The 18,330-nt window shown below is 37.6% G+C and overlaps 1 long non-coding RNA gene across 1 annotated transcript in view; it reads left to right on the forward strand.

The window, feature by feature from the left end:
• The window catches only part of LOC111197040 (uncharacterized), a 113,417-nt gene that overhangs the window by 48,064 nt on the left and 47,023 nt on the right, over positions 1-18,330 (forward strand). The window lies entirely within an intron of this gene.

Below are 18,330 nucleotides of genomic sequence, written 5' to 3' on the forward strand. Positions count from 1 at the left end.
CTGTCTCACCGTGTCTTCTCTGTATCCTGAATCCAGGTGGGGAAATATGTGAAACTGTGCAAGTATACATGTTTCTAAAGCACTATAATAGGGTTATTTGAGTGTGTATATGCTTTGAAAGTGTTACGGTGTGTTATATGAGCCGCTATGGTCCTGTGTGTTGGTGGACGCTCAGCATCGGGCAGCGTTAGCTCCCGCAGCCCACTAACTACGCGCCTGGCCGGCGCTCTTGCTTTATTTCTCCGCCGTTAGCATTAGCCACCGCCGCTCGCTAACCGCGCCTAGCCGGCGCTCCGCTGTTAGTCACCTCGCTCTGGCGTGAGATATACCCGCTCTTTAACCGTGTTTCAGTCCGTCGCTATCTCGTGTGTTTTCGCTGTAGGATTTGCTATCTCCGCTCTGTAATAGTGTCCGTTTGTCGCTATTTTCTCGTGTAGTTCTAATAGCATTAGTTACCGCGGCCTGCTAACTCTGCGCCTGGCCGACGCTATTGTTTCCTATTACTCTGACGCTAGCATTAGCTACCGCGGCCTGCTAACTCTGCGCCTGGCCGACGCTATTGTTCTCTATTATCTTCCCGCTAACACTAGTTAACTCATTGGAGTAATTACGCGCCTTGCTGCCGCCATTTCGCGCCTGTATTAAGCGGCACCAGCCATTTTGATTTTTCTGAAGAGTCCAGTTTAATTCTACTCTCTATTAAAAAGCCTGTTTGGCTTTGTTAGGTGAAGCTAGAGCCTCTGCCGACCACAGTATTGGGTTTATTACAATTGAATAAGCTACAGTTTTTCATTTCTCTAATTAGTATTCCTGCTTTATTCAGTTATGTTCACGTTTATTACTTTGTTCAATTAAAAATACTCTAAGCAGATACACGTTTGAAAAAACTCAACTTAAAATGAGATTTAATTTAATTTAATTTGGTAAAGAAAAGGCTTTTCTGGGCAGTAAGTGTTTATTAAGAACTAGCACTGCAATAAATACAAACAGTAATAAAAAAATACAATGATTTCACATCACCGTGATCCTTAAAACATCTCCTAATCTCTCCTCATCTGAGTTATTTCAAGTTCTCATCATATCAACTCCTGGTTTGGTCAATTGTTAAATTTGGTAAATCAGGTGAGCTGCTGATGGAACTGAACATATACACATGCTGGCTGAGGGCATACAGTAGAAATCTGGAACTACACTTTGTTCTTCAGCTTGGCTCACAGGATATAACATACTTAAGAATTCCTTGTTACTTTTTACTGTATGTATTATGTTTATTTGCATCTGTTCAAATCATATGTGGTGCTTTTTTTTAGGTAGAACACTCATATTGCTGAGATAAATTGATTAGTGCTTTGGTGCCTAAAACTAAAAATAAATCCTGTATATATTACTTCCATAATGTCCCAACAATTTCTGATTTGGGGTTCTAAAAGAGAAATGGACTACATTTAAACTTCTAAGCTAGATCTAAATTTCAATCCTCATAACCTGATTTGTCTTGATTTGAAGTACTACTTAGCTTTTAAACTGAAAAGCAGTGTGTGCACTGATACCTGTCTGCCCGGGTTAGCGCCTGGAGTGACCGGATATTCGGCTCTGTCTGCCCGGGTTAGCGCCTGGAGCGACCGTTCACCAGTTACTTAATGATAATCATAGTTTAAACTCTTGTAAGCTGATGAGCACCTCCTACCTAAATCGCTGCACATACCTGTTATGATTATTAAAAAAATTTTGCAGAGCTAAAATTAAATTATTTATTCTCTGCAAAATCTGCAGGACGTCCATGGCTGCCTGAAAAAATGAATTTAGCTGTCTGGCTAAGGCACGAATGCCGCCAGCAGCCGCCCGCAGTCTCTCCATTTCTAAAATAACGGAAATCTGTTGAAAATAAACAGCTTAACCCCTCTCCACAGCCCCCAGTAATAATAAATATTTTTTCCCCAACATTATCTTACTTGGGTTTTCAGCAAAGAGAAAGACTTGCAATAGTATAGAGATAAACATCTCACTTCAAAAGAAACGAAACATCAAGGGCAACTAAATTATTGTCCACCTTCAACTCGTCCTTTCGTTGCAAATCAGATATTTACGAGAATTCTTAGAGCAGCACTTAATGAAAATACATGTATGAGGGAAAAAAAAAAGAAAAAAAACAACAAAGGTTTCTGTATTTTGTCAAGGGTTAGCCCAAATAATTTCACTGTTGAGTATGGTTCAAAAAATACTAACTCAAATGTGTAATTCACACAGAATAGGGAAGCTTAGTATCCAAAGAAAGCATATTATTTTAGAATAAAATAAAATAAAAATAGAATAAAAGATACTGCAGAGGATCACTAGTAATTATGCCATCCCACCCCACTCCCCCCAACCCTCAAATCCATAGTCTTTAGATATTCTATAAAAGGACCCCAAATGTTTTCAAATAATGACACTTTACCCTTTAAAATGTAAGTAATCTTTTCCATAATCCAGTTAATGAATTTTGGTTTACTAGGACTCCTCCATGAGAGTGCTATGACTCTTTTTGCAAGTAATAAACACAAATCCATGGCCGTGATTAGTTTTCTAGACATATCATGTCTTTCAGGATATAGACCCAAGATAAACAATTTAGGGTCGAGAACTAATTTTATACCTAGCATTGTTTCTAAAGCTTGTTTAATCTCCCTCCAGAACTGTTGAACTATATTGCATTTCCAGATACAGTGAAAGAACGTCCCCTTTTCCTCTCCACATCTGATACATAAGTCTGGGATAGCCCCATTATACTTATTAAGTTTTTCTGGCGTCTCACATGCCTCTTTCCAGTCCTCTAAGGACAAGTTTTCCTGTAAATCTTCCCTCCAGCCTTTAAGTTTACATAAAGAGGACTCTGAGGATCCCTCTACTAGGATGCTGTATAGCCTAGAAATAATTCCTTTTTCATTTGAATCCTTCTTCATTTCAGTTTCCAAAGAAGACAGAGGAGGAATTGACATACACTGATTTTGAGATGATCTGATAAAGTTTCTTAACTGTAAATATTTAAAATAATGTTTACTTGAAATATCATACCTGGTATGGAAGCCCATTCCCGCCACCTAAAAAATAAAAATACTCCAGCAATTTTCTTTTATTATTATTAAGTAAATTGCTATCTCAATATTTTGAGATACTATCTCAATATTTTGAGATACTAAGTCAATATTTTGAGATACTAAGTCAATATTTTGAGATACTAAGTCAATATTTTGAGATACTATCTCAATATTTTGAGATACTATCTCAATATTTTGAGATACTAAGTCAATATTTTGAGATACTATCTCAATATTTTGAGATACTATCTCAATATTTTGAGATACTAAGTCAATATTTTGAGATACCTTAAATGCTGGCTGAATATACATGCGGCCACCTGTAGATAATGACCTGGGAATTAGGCCAAAAGTGAGAGCAATAACGTTTTAATTCATATTTAATTTTATTTACATTATATTTCACTCAGAGTTAAACTCTGTCCCTCGCATTGTGTTCTCCCCTTTATTCAGAGCGTTTGCACAGCACTTTGCTTACATGCTGTTTTTTACTGTTAAAATGCGCCAGCATTTAAGGTGGAACGGAAATCTGAATAAGACACTGGCGAATAAGAAGCTAAATTCAGCCTCGTCCAAGATCCGGAGGCTTATTTTGATATTGTGTGATTCCTCTAAAAGTTCCAATATTTCATGATTTGTGAATCCACGTCTGAAGTAGTCCTCAATGATGGTATCCATTTTGCATCTTTGTCTCACCTGCTTCTGTCTCTGTACAGCCTACTAGTATCTCAAAATATTGACTTAGTATCTCAAAATATTGAGATAGTATCTCAAAATATTGAGATAGTATCTCAAAATATTGAGATAGTATCTCAAAATATTGACTTAGTATCTCAAAATATTGAGATAGCAGTTTACTTAATAATAATAAAAAAAACATTTTGCTGGATTATTTATTTTTTTTAGGTGGCGGGAATGGGCTTCCATATACCTGGTGATCAGCTCTTCGAATGACATTAAAACCCCATCCTCTGATCCCATAAGCTCTCCTATTGTTTTAAGACCTTTTTCAGCCCATTTCTTAAACCAGGGTCTGCTCTACCTGGAGGGAAAAAATGGTTACCCCATATCGGGCTGAAACTTGACAAAGACCAGGATTCGCCTAAGTACCTCTTAATCTGATACTAAATTATAATCATATTTCTAACTATTGGACTTTTTTGTCTTTTTTTCAACATTTTAACACTTGTTGAGCATATGTACTGTGGGAGAGGAAGAGGGAGAGAGCAATTTTCAATATTCATCCAAGGTGGAAGGGGCTTGTCTGCAAAATGATACACCATGGTCCCTAATTGAGCTGCCCAATAGTACCAAAATGGATTGGGGCACCTGAGGCCTCCTCTGTCATACGGAAGGTACAAAAGGGATAAACGTAGCCTCGGTCGTGTATTATTCCACAAGAAGCGTATAAAAATACTCTTTAAGGATGGGAATAGATTGGCAGGAGGCGGCAGTGGTATATTCTGAAACAAATAAAGAAGTTTTGGCATTATATTTATTTTAAGAACATTAATTCTCGCTGTAAGCGACAAAGGCAAGTGATTCCATCTGTCTATAGAGGAGGTAATTGAGTCTACCATGCTATTGTAATTAACCCCAACAATGTCATTTATACATGGTACTATTCTAATCCCCAACTATGTAAAACATTCTACCTCTTTGAATTGGAAGGGATTCCTGGTACTGTTTCTTTCTTCTGAGTTCAGCAACATTAATGAAGACTTATCTTTATTCACTTTATATCCTGATATCTTTCCAAATGTGTTTATTAGTTCTGACAGAGCTGGGATATATTTTTCCAGTTTTTCCAAAAAAAAGAATGACATCAGCAAATAGGGCAATTTTGTGTTCCTGTTGGCCTATTGTTAAACCCATTATTTCTTTATGAGATCGCACCGCAATGGCAAATGGTTCAATCGCTAAAATAAATAATAAAGGGGACAAAGGGCACCCTTGTCTACATCCTCGGTTGATTTTAAATGGTTTAGATATAGCTCCATTTGTTAATCTCTCCAAAATCTGCTCCTTACTTTATAAAAATGAGGGTATAAAACACCACCTATCATAAAATTCCTAGACCAGGTGTGATCCAAAGCCATTTTATTAATATATTAGATTATTACAAGTCAATCACACAAGTAAACACTGCACAGAGGGAAGCGAAAAAACAGCTCTGCAGTCTCGCTTTGTTGATCAGTGAAAGAGGCAGCGTCCGTTCCCAGCATCGAAGTTATGTACTCTCGCCGTCTAGCTATGTACTCTCGCAGTATAACTTACTGTAATTACGGGAATTAGTTTCTCCGTTCTCCATCGCCTCTGTAAAAAGATTAGGTTTGGGTTTACGGTGTTTAACCTTCTCGTGAGCACAAATGTGGAACTCGCAAGCAAAAACAAAGGGAATCGTGTACGCGCTGAAAAGAATATTGTTCTCGAGCGAATTACCAGTTTGTGTGGAGTTTTCAATGGGGGGTAGTTCTGGTTCACCTAAACTGATCAGGGTCAGAGTTACCTCCCTCAGCGAATACTATTGGCTGATGTTTCCAAGGTTTGTAACGGACCCCCTTCCCCCGGAGACGGAGAAAGAAGGACAGCAGGAGAGTTAGCTAGCTGGCTATGCTAACATCCAAACAACCCGCTCTCCGGCCCTGCCTGCCCGTGTTAGCGCCGAGCGACCGTTCACCAGTTACTTAATGATAATCATAGTTTAAACTCTTGTAAGCTGATGAGCACCTCCTACCTAAATCGCTGCACATACCTGTTATGATTATTAAATTTTTTTAGCAGAGCTAAAATTAAAGTATTTATCCTCTGCAAAATCTGCAGGACGTCCATGGCTCCCTGATAAAATGTGTGTAAATGTCTGGCTAAGGCACGAATGCCGCCCGCAGTCTCTCCATTTCTAAAATAACGGAAATCTGTTGAAAATAAACAGCTTAACCCCTCTCCACAGCCCCCTGTAATAATAAATATTACAATAAAACATGTTAGCAAATTGTTATTTTACTAAGAAATTTTTGTTTTTGTTGTTAATAATAATAATAATAATAATAATATTATTATATAATGCAATAAAATATGAATGTGAAAAAATAATAAAATATAAAATTATCAGCCTTTCACAGACAAGCGCTTTTATGATGATTACTGATTTACAAACCTAATTTCTCACCTCATGAGCTGTTACTTTGGAACAATAAATGTGTTATGTATAAATCTCATGAATATGTGGTTTAACAATAACATTTTGTTCATTCATCAGTTACAGTTACTAATATCCATAGTCTATTTCTTAGTAAAATAACAGATCATCCATTAAACATAAGTTCGCAAATTAATATTTGGTTGTAAATGTTCCATTCTTGCTATACAAGGCCACAGCTTGCTAGGTCAATGTTGAGTATATATATTTTTTAAATAATCACTGTTAAAAAAATGATCTGTTTGTGGCTTTGCCACCCCAAATTAACACATTTCTAGCAGGTCACAGATATGCTGGGTATTGAAGTACAGTATTTGGATATTAAGGTTTGCACTAGTATATGTCGAAGCAACAAAAAATGAACTTTTAAATGTATTTTTTTTTCACTCAGCATGGCCAAAAGTGTATATATGGTATACTGTATTTTAAATGTAAATTAATGTTCATACATTTTTTTTAATCACTTTTAAGTTTAGAGTGAATATATGAAATCCTCTCATTGCAATTTTGTCACTAAAGTCAAAGGGGATTATTTACTTTTTTTTTTTTCCTTTTTATGCAACTTTATAAACCACAGTGTGACACATATAAATCTGAATACCACTACAACTCTGTTGGATGCATTTGTCTTCCTTTTTAATATTCAGTTATCTAAAAAAATCTTTTAGATCAATCAGCATCATCTTCCCTCACGGATACCTTGTCACCTTTGTGACGACCTCCCCCACCTGCTCTAAGGATGGTTTGTCCCAGAGGTTGGACCAAGGGAAGTTAGCGTGGTGTGAGTCTTTATTGGTTGCAACTGATAGTAATTAGTGAGAGTACATAGGCTCTCTGGAGTTGAGCTCTCACTCTCTTGTTTTCCCCCTTCACCACCATGCCTCTCAAAATTGTTCTGCTTTTGTCTCTCTTTTAGGAGTCCTGGATTCCCATGTTTAAACAGCTGACCAGTTCTTCTTTTTAATACTTCTCCCCTAGACATTTTGATCTTTTTTTCTATTTTTGATAAATAAATAAAGCATTTTATATTTGCTACTACAACCCCTGGCAAAAAGTATGGAATCACCAGTCTTGGATGAGCACTCCTTCAGACATTTCATTCTGTAAAACAAACTCTGATCAAAAACATGATACAATAATAAGGTCATTCCAAAGTGCAACTTGTTGGCTTTCTGGAACACTCAAAGAAATGAAGAAAAAACATTGTGGAAGTCAGTGAATGTTACTTTTATTGACCAACCACAGGGAAAAAAATATGGAATCACTCAATTCTGAGGAAAAAAGTATGGAATCACTCAAATTGAAGGTAGAAAATAAGGACACACCCAGTCAATTTCTTTTTCCTAAATGGACACCTGCCTCAGATTAGATCTGCTCGTTAGTCTGCAGTTAAAAACACCTGCAGTCATGACACCTTGGAGGGCTGCTGGACGAATTAGAGTGGCAAGAACCATGGCTCCAACAAGAGAAATGTATCTTGAAACAAAAGAGAGGATTGTGAAACTTCTTGAAGAAGGTAACTCTTCACGCATGGTTGCTAAAGATGTGGGCTGTTCACAGTCAGCTGTATCCAAGAAATGGACCAAATACAAACAGCATGGAATGGTTGTTAAAGCCAAGCGTACTGGTAGACCGAGAAAGACATCAAAGCGTCAAGACAAGCAACTTAAGGCCATTTGTCTTGAAAACCGAAAAAGTACAACTAAACAGATGAAGCATAAATGGGAAGAAGCTGGAGCCAATGTATGTGACCGAACCGTAAGAAATCGCCTAAAGGAAATGGGATTTCAATACAGGAAAGCTAAAAGAAAACCATCATTGACACCTAAACATAAAATAACAAGACTGCAGTGGGCTAAGGAGAGGCAATCATGGACTGTGGATGACTGGATGAAAGTTATCTTCAGTGATGAGTCAAGAATCTGCATTGGACAAGGTGATGATGCTGGAACTTTTGTTTGGTGCCGTTCCAGTGAGATTTATGAAGAGGCCTGCCTGAAGAAAACAACCAAATTTCCACAGTCCTTGATGATATTGGGCTGCATGTCAGGCAAAGGCACTGGGGAGATGACTGTGGTTAATTCTTCTATCAATGCACAAGTTTACATTGACATTTTGGACAGTTTTCTCATCCCTTCAATTGAACAGATGTTTGGAGATAATGAAATAATTTTCCAAGATGACAATGCATCGTGCCATAGGGCAAAAACAGTGAAGGCATTCCTTGGAGAAAGACACATTCAGTCGATGTCATGGCCTGCAAATAGTCCAGATCTCAACCCAATTGAAAACCTGTGGTGGAAATTGAAAAAAATGGTCCACAAGAAGGCTCCGACCTGCAAAGCTGATCTGGCAACTGCTATCAAAGAGAGTTGGCACCAAATTGATGCAGAATACTGTTTGTCACTCATCAAGTCCATGCCTCAGAGACTGAAAGCCGTTATAAAAGCCAAAGGTGGTGCAACTAAATACTAGTGATGTATTTTGAATCATCTTTTGTTTATCTGTTTTTCATGATTCCATACTTTTTTCCTCAGAATTGAGTGATTCCATATTTTTTTCCCTGTGGTTGGTCAATAAAAGTAACATTCACTGACTTCCACAATGTTTTTTCTTCATTTCTTTGAGTGTTCCTGAAAGCCAACAAGTTGCACTTTGGAATGACCTTATTATTGTATCATGTTTTTGATCAGAGTTTGTTTTACAGAATGAAATGTCTGAAGGAGTTCTCATCCAAGACTGGTGATTCCATACTTTTTGCCAGGGGTTGTAGTTTGTTGTCCTCCCTTTCTTTATGTTGCGATCCTGGAACGAGCTGGGTCGTAACATAAATTGGGGTGCTCGTTAGTCGTGGGCGATATGTATCGTTTGCGAAATTATCGTGAATGTTGATTTGACGATTTGTAATTTTGTAAAAAAAAAAATTAAATCGCCAAAAATTAATAAACTGCATCGTATTTTAAGGCTGTTATTTATATACTTATACATATACATAATGTAAGTAAAAACAACTGATTAACTAAACTCAGAGTGCGTTGTGTATAAAGTAGAGACCTGCACCCGCTGGACCCAATGCATAGTAGTGCAGCGCAGGGCAAATTTTGAAAGCTCATTGCGGGCGGGTGAGGCAGACGGAAAGTCTCGGAAAGCTAACCTTAGCTGCTCTTCCTTTCGTTGTGCTGGTTCTGGTTAAGCTGGTGCTTTGCCAGTCGTTACATTGTTGTTTGTTTTTTTCTTTGTTTCTGGGTGATTTATTGTATTTGGTGTCGTCGTCCAGACGCAGTTTATTTACTTTATTATTTACTTATTTATTGTTTTCCTACTTTTGTGTGACGTTTTTATTTTTCATCTTTTGCAATTCGTTAGATTATAGTTTCGTTAGTATTTTGGGTTTAGATTAGTTTGTTTGTTTTCTAATTTTATTTGTTTTTGCGATTTATTATTCATTTATTTTCCTTAAAGAGAGGGCTTTGGCCTGTGTCTTGTGTCTTGGCCTGCATGCCCTGTTTGCTTTCAGTTGTGTTTGCTTTCAGTTGTGTTTGCTTTATTGTGGCGTTTATTTGTTTGGGTCTGTAGGTGGGTTTTGTTTAGTTACTTCTTTTTTTTAGTTCTAATTGTTTACTTTTTAGTTTGTTTTGTGTAAGAATTTATTTATTTTGGTTAAATATTTCTGTTTATTTGAATATTTTGTCATTGCAGCTAGCTTAGTGATGTGTTCAGCTAAGTACATCACTTTTAATTCCTCAAGCCAATGACAAGAACTGCCTTGAGCAGTAACCGAACGTCGGAATCATGCGGGAATTGCGGGCGGGAGTGGGACTGAAAATCATATTTTTTTGCGGGAGCAGGACTGGAAATGCTGTCCCGCGCAGGTCTCTAGTATTAACACGCCCTGTCCCGCCGGCGGGCCAGAAAAATATCATAATTCATATCTGGCTGTGTTTGAGTAAGTATAGGCTCAATATAGACACCCAATATGCCATTTTAAAGCTAAGAATCTCTACTTTTCAGTCACATTTAGCTGTATTTCGTTTTAGAGCTGAAAGCGTGCGCTAGACGGTCCAGTTTGTGATAAAAACACGCTCTTTGATCCGCCCGGGGTACCTGCAGAACACCCCCCACACCCAAACAGAGCGAATCAGCACCTACCTGAGAGCACTGGCTTCAGAATCCACCCAACCATCAGAAAATCCATCAATCCAGTCCCCAATAATCCCCATTTATGTCTGAGAAGCGCTCTTATAAATCCGACGCAGATTAAAACTATTGGAAACTCCAGCGCTGTGTTCTGAGACTTTCCCTTTGTTCTGGAGCGATCAAACTGCGCATGCGTGTTACCATGGTAGTTGGGCAGACTGAGAGCCCCCCTCTGCCCCCCTACATTCTGTCAGCCAATCAGGTGGCTAGTTATGTGGGACAGAGGTGAAGCCCGCTCTGAAACCGGACACTCTGAGAGCGCTCCCCCCTCCCTCTGGAAAATCTGCTCCAGCGGGTCTATTCTATAGGGAGAGAACAGGCTGAGAGACCTTCTTTATTGCGAAATAAGTTATAAAATTTATAGTTTTTATTCTTCTAAAGTTTCCAGTCCTTTTCAGAAAGAAAGGACCATCCCAGGTTCAGATCTCTATCATATCTAGGGAGCAGTTTATAATTTTACATGGTGATTTTAAAACTTCTAATAGCAGAATATAGAGCTACTAAAACACTTCATCCACATAAATATATCATTTTATGGATCTAAAAATAAAAAATAGAAATAGAAAATCTGAAAAGCGCCTAAAAATTTCCTGTTTTTTTTTTACCATATTTTGAACCTTACATGTTCAATTGAATACTTTTTTTTAGAATAGTTTTGTATTTTTTGGAAAATATCGTCAAAATATCGTTATCGCAAAAATCCAAAAAAATATCGAGATATTTTTTTTTGCCCATATCGCCCACCCCTAGTGCTCGTCCAAGATACTTTTTATGGTCCTTTGGAAGAATTTGAATTCGGTCTACTGATCATGCTGTTTAAATGGGATCCAGCAGAGAGACAACTGGGTGAGTCATGTTTGAGTGTTCTTTCTTTTGTTTACTTTAGTTATTAGGAGTAACTCTGGTTAGTTAGGGTGTTCCAACTGAGCTAGTCTCTAGCTCTTTCTTCGGAGCACTGTTTATTATTTGGCTTTGTTATTTTGCCTTTATTATTTTTGGAGGTAATCCTGGGTGGAGACTTGGTTCTCTGTTGGGGGTACGCACTCAAGCTTCTGGTTCTAGTTATGGGACCAGTAGTAATGAGGTTCAGCGTTTAAAGTGGCCTCGAGCCTGGTAAGCCTCTGAAGACTAGCAAGGTTTAGTTAGATTATTTTTGTTAGGTATGTTAGGTCCAGAGTTACTCTAAACTAGTAGTAAGAACACTCAAATACCCATTGATTGGGTTGTTTTTTTTTCTCTTCTCTTCCTTTTTGGGAGAGGGTGTGTGAATAGATTTGGGGAAACATTTGTTTGTAGCAGTAATATGGCCTGTGTTTTGGTAGTAGTAACCTTAACCTGTATTTTGTAGTGGTAGTATTGCCAACTTCTGTTTAGTCACTGGAGCCTTTGGAGGGGTTTACTGTAGATGTGACTTGTTGGTAATTTGTTAACTCTGCTATAAATTTTAGGTTTGTTGATTTAGGTTATTTTGGTTCTGTAGATTTTCTAACCTTGTTATTTGAGCTTTTAATATACATGTTTAGGGGGTGTTGTAAGCCTGGTAGTTTAACTTTTGAGTGTTCAGATTAAGTAGCAGTGACTTTTGTCTTGCAAGATTTTGTTGATAATCCCTCTGAGGAGCAGCTAGAAGAATGTACAAAGGATCAGTTATTGCAGATTGGACAGCGTTATGGCATTGAATTTACTAGCCAGGATAAAAAGTTAAAGGACTCTCTCTTTAAAGTGGTACAAAACTATTTTATTAGAGAAGGGAGTTTTTATTAAATTAGCTAAACAAAGTGCAGGAAGTTTGCTTACCTCTGTAAGTAGTCAGGAGGGTTAACTAAAAATGAAAGCTGTCTTAACAGGAAAAACAGTTACAAGTAGATGCAGCTAAACTCAGAAGTGATCGTGAGGCCCAAGCTCGTAAGGAGAAGGAAATAGAAAGAGAGTTTGAGATAAAAAAGTTGGAGCAGCAGCTAACCCTAAGGAAGCTGGAGATAGAAATGCAGTTGAAAGAAAAGGATTTTGAGTTAAAGAAACTAGAGCTAGAACTGGCAGTTAAACAAGGGGTATCAAGGGATTTACCTAGTGCTACAGCTACACCAGTGATTACACCACCAATAGAACCAGCTTTAGGGGCTGTGTCACCAGCAGAGCCAGTTTTTGACCTCAGTAAATATATCAAAATGGTTCCACCATTTATTGAGAGAGATGTGGAGAAATATATTTTTCCACTTTGAGCGTGTTGCTACTTCACTACGTTGGTCTAAAGAGGTTTGGCCTCTGTTGTTGCAGTGCGTTTTGAGGGACACTGGGGCTGCCCAGTCCTTTTTGCTAGAGGGTGTCTTGCCTCTGTCTAATAATACAGCTACTGGTACACAAGTGCTAGTTAGAGGTATTGAGATGAGTTTCATTGAAGTGCCTTTACATAGAATTCACCTTTCCTCTAAGCTAGTGTCTGGGGATGTTACTGTTGGAGTGCGCTCGTCCTTTCCTATACCTGGTGTTGCATTCATTTTGGGGAATGACTTGGCAGGGGGTCGTGTTTGGGAGAAGTCTGATGTTGGGGCCTTGCCCATTGTGACTTCTGTGCCTCTTGTGTCTGACTATTTGGATGAGTGTGGTCAGAAATTTCCCACCGTATTCCCAGTTTGTGCTGTAACTCGGAAAATGGCCAGACAACAGGTTGTAGGTGAGGATTTAGATTTATCTCTTGCAGACACATTCATTGCTACTATGGATTCTGAGGAACATGGAGGTAGGGGATTTGTTATAAAGTCAGAGGTGGAGAAAAATGAGCAGTGTTCGGTCCTAGAGGATATAAATGCTACCAGTTCTCTTGGTGACTCTGAAGGTGTAGTGAGGGAGAGCCAGTTTGACATTAAGGATAAGCTGTCTGAGAATTTTTTATCTTTGCTAAATGTTTCAAGTGACGAGTTGATTAGAGACCAAGCAAATGACAGGTCTCTTGAGAAACTGTTTTCTTTAGCAGCTAAGCTTTGCTGACCTACCTTTGGACAGTTTTTGGCTGACTGCTGCAAATGATTTTCCCATTCTGTCAAACAGAGCTATTTCTACATTACTCCCATTTTCCACAACATATCTCTGTGAGCTAAGCTTTTCAACCCTGACTGCTATAAAAACTAAAAACAGAGAGAGACTGAGAGCTGTTGATGAAGAGCTTCGTGTGTGTCTGTCTTCAATTCCTCCCAGGATGTCAGCATTGTGTTCATCTAAACAGGCCCAGGTTTCCCACTGAGTGAGTATATATGAATTAAGTGACCGTATTGTCCTAATTAGGCTAAAAAGTGTCATTTTATAACATTTTTGGTTGGTGGTGTGCCGTGGGATTTTTGCAATGTAAAAAATGTGCCGTGGCTCAAAAAAGGTTGAAAAACACTGCCTTAGCCAGACAGCTAAATACATTTTTTCAGGCAGCCAGGGACGTCCTGCAGATTTTGCAGAGACTCAATGCTTTAATTTTAGCTCTGCTAAACATTTTTAATAATAATAACAGGTATGTGCAGCGATTTAGGTAGGAAGTGCTCATCAGCTTACAAGAGTTTAAACTATGATTATCATTAAGTAACTGGTGAATGAACAAATGTTATTGTTAAACCACAAATTCATGAGATTTACTCTTATAGAAAGTATATTTATTGTTCAGGGGTCAGGGTCGCCTCCCTCAGCGAATGCTATTGGCTGATATTTTCAGGGTTTGTTACGGACCGCCTGGGAGGCGGAGAAAGAAGAACAGTAGGAGAGTTAGCTAGCTGGCTATGCTAACATCCAAACAACCCGCTCTCCGGCCCTGTCTGACCGGGTTCTCCGGGGGATGGGGGTCCGTTACAAACCTTGGAAACATCAGCCAATAGCATTCGCTGAGGGAGGTAACTCTGAGCCCTGGGGGGTATTCCAGAAAGCAGGTTAAGTGACAAAACCGGGTAAGTAATAGGGGTGGGAATCTTTTACTATCTCACGATTCGATTCGATTCCGATTTTGGGGGCCACGATTCGATTCAAAATCGATTTTTGATTCAAAACGATTTGAATTATAAAAATTTCTGCTTCTGGCTTATGAATCTTATTGAAAAAAAACCCTCCATAATATACACTGGTCCTGGAGCAGGTAATGTGTTACAAAAACAATAAAATGTGCAGGAATGTGGGTCCTCAGTGACAGAGGAATCACTGGGATATCACAATGACGTTAATGAACAATAAATAAATAATAAATAACACTGCTTTATTACCAGGCTACTAGCGGTGGTGTGTAGGTGACGCTGCTGGGCTGATGTGATGATAGCAGTGGAGCGCTAAAGTTCAGGAGCAGCTGCTGATTAACTAGTTAACTTTAGGCCGTTGTATTTCTTCAGAAAGGGGGCAGGAGGTGGAGAAATTAATTCATATTGTCCATTCCTTAATTCCTCTGTGATGGGGAGCTGAAATTAGCTCTGATTAGCTTATTGTTATTTTTCCGTTCCGCCTTAAATGCTGCAGCCCGCTGCCACCTGTAGCGTTATTTAAGGTGGAACTGGAAAGTTAGCTAGCTAACAGAAACTGAAACTAACTACTAGCGATCTTTTTTATGCTTGTTATGAAGCATTCTGCCATAAAACATTAAAACTACACGTTAATCTAAGGTAATATAGTGCTTGTTCTGCCATCTTACCGGTGATTCTCATACACCTACGCTCTGTGTGGGTCTGACGGTAAGTTCAAACTGCAGCGGCCACGGTCGCTTTGGGCAGTGGGAGGCGGAGCGAAAAACGCTTCGTGCCGCTGCAGTGTGAACTTACCGTGAGGGGTAGGGCCAAGGGAAGAAATGGGATTGGACCTTAGAATCGATTTTGGGACATTTTAAATCGATTCTGAATCGTAGTAAATGAGAATCAAGATTCTTATGTGAATCGATTTTTTGGCACACCTCTAGTAAGTAAACTCAGAGTTAACGGAAACTCTGGGTTTTTCGTTCCAGAAACCGAGCTTAGAGAGAACCTGAGTCAGTTACTATAGCAACTTACGCTCTGAAGCTAACCTGCTCGCTGGCAGGTTAACTTAAGGCCCTGTCCCACTGCGATTGCGTCTAAATATCCACTAAAGTACGTCCAAATTTCAGTGGACGCAGTTTAGTGGATATTTAGACGCAATATGGACGTAGTTTAGTGGATATTTGGACGGCACCGTCCAAGTGGACGTAGTTTAGACGTTGCCGTCCACTTTAGAAGCAAAAGTGGTTTTGGTACCTCCCAAAAATTTCGGAATAGACGGCGACTAATATGGACGTACTTTAGTGGATATTTAGACGCAGCATAAAAATATTTTTCTGGCGTTCATCGCTTTTCCACACTTTCAATACTACAAAAACTGACATTTACTATAGACAAATAAAATATATACGCAAAAAAGCAAAAATAGGACACTTTAAAAAGATCATAAAAATTGATACATAAAAAATAAAAAATTGTATCTTATGAAGAAAAATAAATTTGATCAATAAAATAATAAAAATATTTAAAATGAATAATAAAATAATTAATATAAAATAAAAACTCATTTAAAACACAATCAAAGGCTTTCTAATAGTGCGCAGAATAATATCAGTTTCAGTTAGTTTCAGTTTCAAATCATTGAGAGTAAAAAGTTTTCTTTTGATGTTTTGGTTTTACATAACCAAATTTACATAACACCCTTTATTTTACACCGACTTGTGTCATACACGGCTATTTTTAGCGTTATTTATATTATGGCTAAAACTATGGTTTATACTATGTTGTTTATACTATGGCTCACTGTATCCAATATTTTTTTATTCTGTGTAATTGAGTTTAAAAGCTATTGAATTTTAAAATGTATATAATTTAATAATTAGTAGAATTGGCAGTGTATCCAAATTTTAAAGAGTGTGTGTGTTTATTGCCACCTAGCTGAATCATACACACTAGTTTTTATTGTTCTGTGTGATTTGGTGTAAAAGCTATTGAATTTTAAAATATATAAAATTTAATAATTAGTAGAATTGGCAGTGTATCATAAATATAAAGAGTGAGCGTGTTTGCTGCCACCTAGCTGTATCATACACACTTGTTTTTATTGTTCTGTGTAATTTGGTTTAAATTCTATTGATTTTTTAAATATATAAAATGTAATATTCACTAGAATTGGCACTGTATCCAAAATATAAATGGTGTGTGTGTCTGCTGCCACCTAGCTGTATCATACACACTTGTTTTTATTGTTCTGTGTGGTTCGGTTTGAAAGCTATTACATTTTAAAATATATAAAATTTAATAATTCGTAGAATTGGCAGTGTATCATAAATATAAAGCGTGTGTGTGTTTGTTGCCACCTAACTGTATCATACACACTTGTTTTTATTGTTCTGTGTAATTCGGTTTGAAAGCTATTACATTTTAAAATGTATATAATTTAATAATTAGTAGAATTGGCAATGTATCCAAATTTCAAAGATTGTGTGTGTTTTCTGACACCTAGCTGTATCATACACACTTATTTTAGTGTTCTGTGTAATTCGGTTTAAATTCTATTGATTTTTTAAATATATAAAATGTGATATTCACTAGAATTGGCACTGTATCCAAAATATAAATGGTGTGCGTGTCTGCTGCCACCTAGCTGTGACATACACAGTTGCTGAAATGCTATTGAATTTGTGAATATATAAAATATAATAAAAAATTAGAGCATTTTGCATAATATTAATGGGTGTGCAATTTTCCTCATGACTCAAAGTATACATCCCCGTTATTCTGATGTGTATGAACCCTAAGGATATGGAGCTATTGGTGTTTTTTTTTTTTAAAGCATCTATTCTTATGTGGGAACATTAATAGGCATTTTTATGCACTGAAGTGATTTGGAGGTAAATAAATGAGTGTGTACAGAAGTAGAGGTGGTCTAGAAGTACATGCATTTTATTCTGACAGGAAAAGTGCGCTTAGTTTTTCGGTATTAACGCTAAAAGGGCGTTGCGCAAATTTCACCCAAACAGTAAAAGGAAGGGTGTGCGTCACTCTCTGTGGTCGTACTGTCCTGATTATGTAAGTATCTGCTGGCTACCATCCTCCGTTCAGAAGTTATTAGAGCCGAAAAGTCGAATATCAAAAATGAAACTAACTTTACCGTGGTCATCTTAAATGTAATTTGGCTAGCTGACTAGTTAGCTAGTAATCTTTTCAGTCAGGCGCCAGTATAAAATATAATATAAAATTATAAAACATTAAGGTGGCTTTTTAAGTTAACAATAGCGGTATTGTGGTAAACCACTCTTTTTAGAATTGTTTTTAATTTAATAACATTTTAAAGTAAGGTTATATTAATTCATAAAACATTAAGTTGGCTTTTTCAAGTTAGTTAACCCTGACTAACTAGCTGTATTGCGGTAAACCACTTTGTGTGTGTGTGTGTGTGTGTGTGTGTGTGTGTGTGTGTGTGTGTGTGTGTATATATATATATATATATATATATATATATATATATATATAAAAACACTCACTAATAATATAATATTAATATGACCACCACTTGAGCATGGTGTTACACAACCGCAACACTATTTAAGGTGGATTGAGAAAGAACTTAAGCTAAGTTAAACTCCTTATTTAAGTAATTGCCTCAAAAATAACAATTTTGTAATTGTGTTAATGTTTCCACCTAATATCATACACAAGACACTGAAATGAGCTTCTCAAAGCTTAAATGAGCTCCTCAAATTCGCCGTTCCACCTTAAACTGTGCGGACTGTTAATTACAGCCAGGTGGAACAAGCTACGCCATTTTAGATTGGGAGGCAAATCCGAAGAGCTCGTTTCAGCATCTTCTGTTCGATCTTAAGTGGAAATTACGACCGTTGAG

This window comes from Astyanax mexicanus, chromosome 2 (genome assembly GCF_023375975.1).
Source record: "Astyanax mexicanus isolate ESR-SI-001 chromosome 2, AstMex3_surface, whole genome shotgun sequence".
In the NCBI taxonomy this organism is placed as follows: Eukaryota; Metazoa; Chordata; class Actinopteri; order Characiformes; family Acestrorhamphidae; genus Astyanax; species Astyanax mexicanus.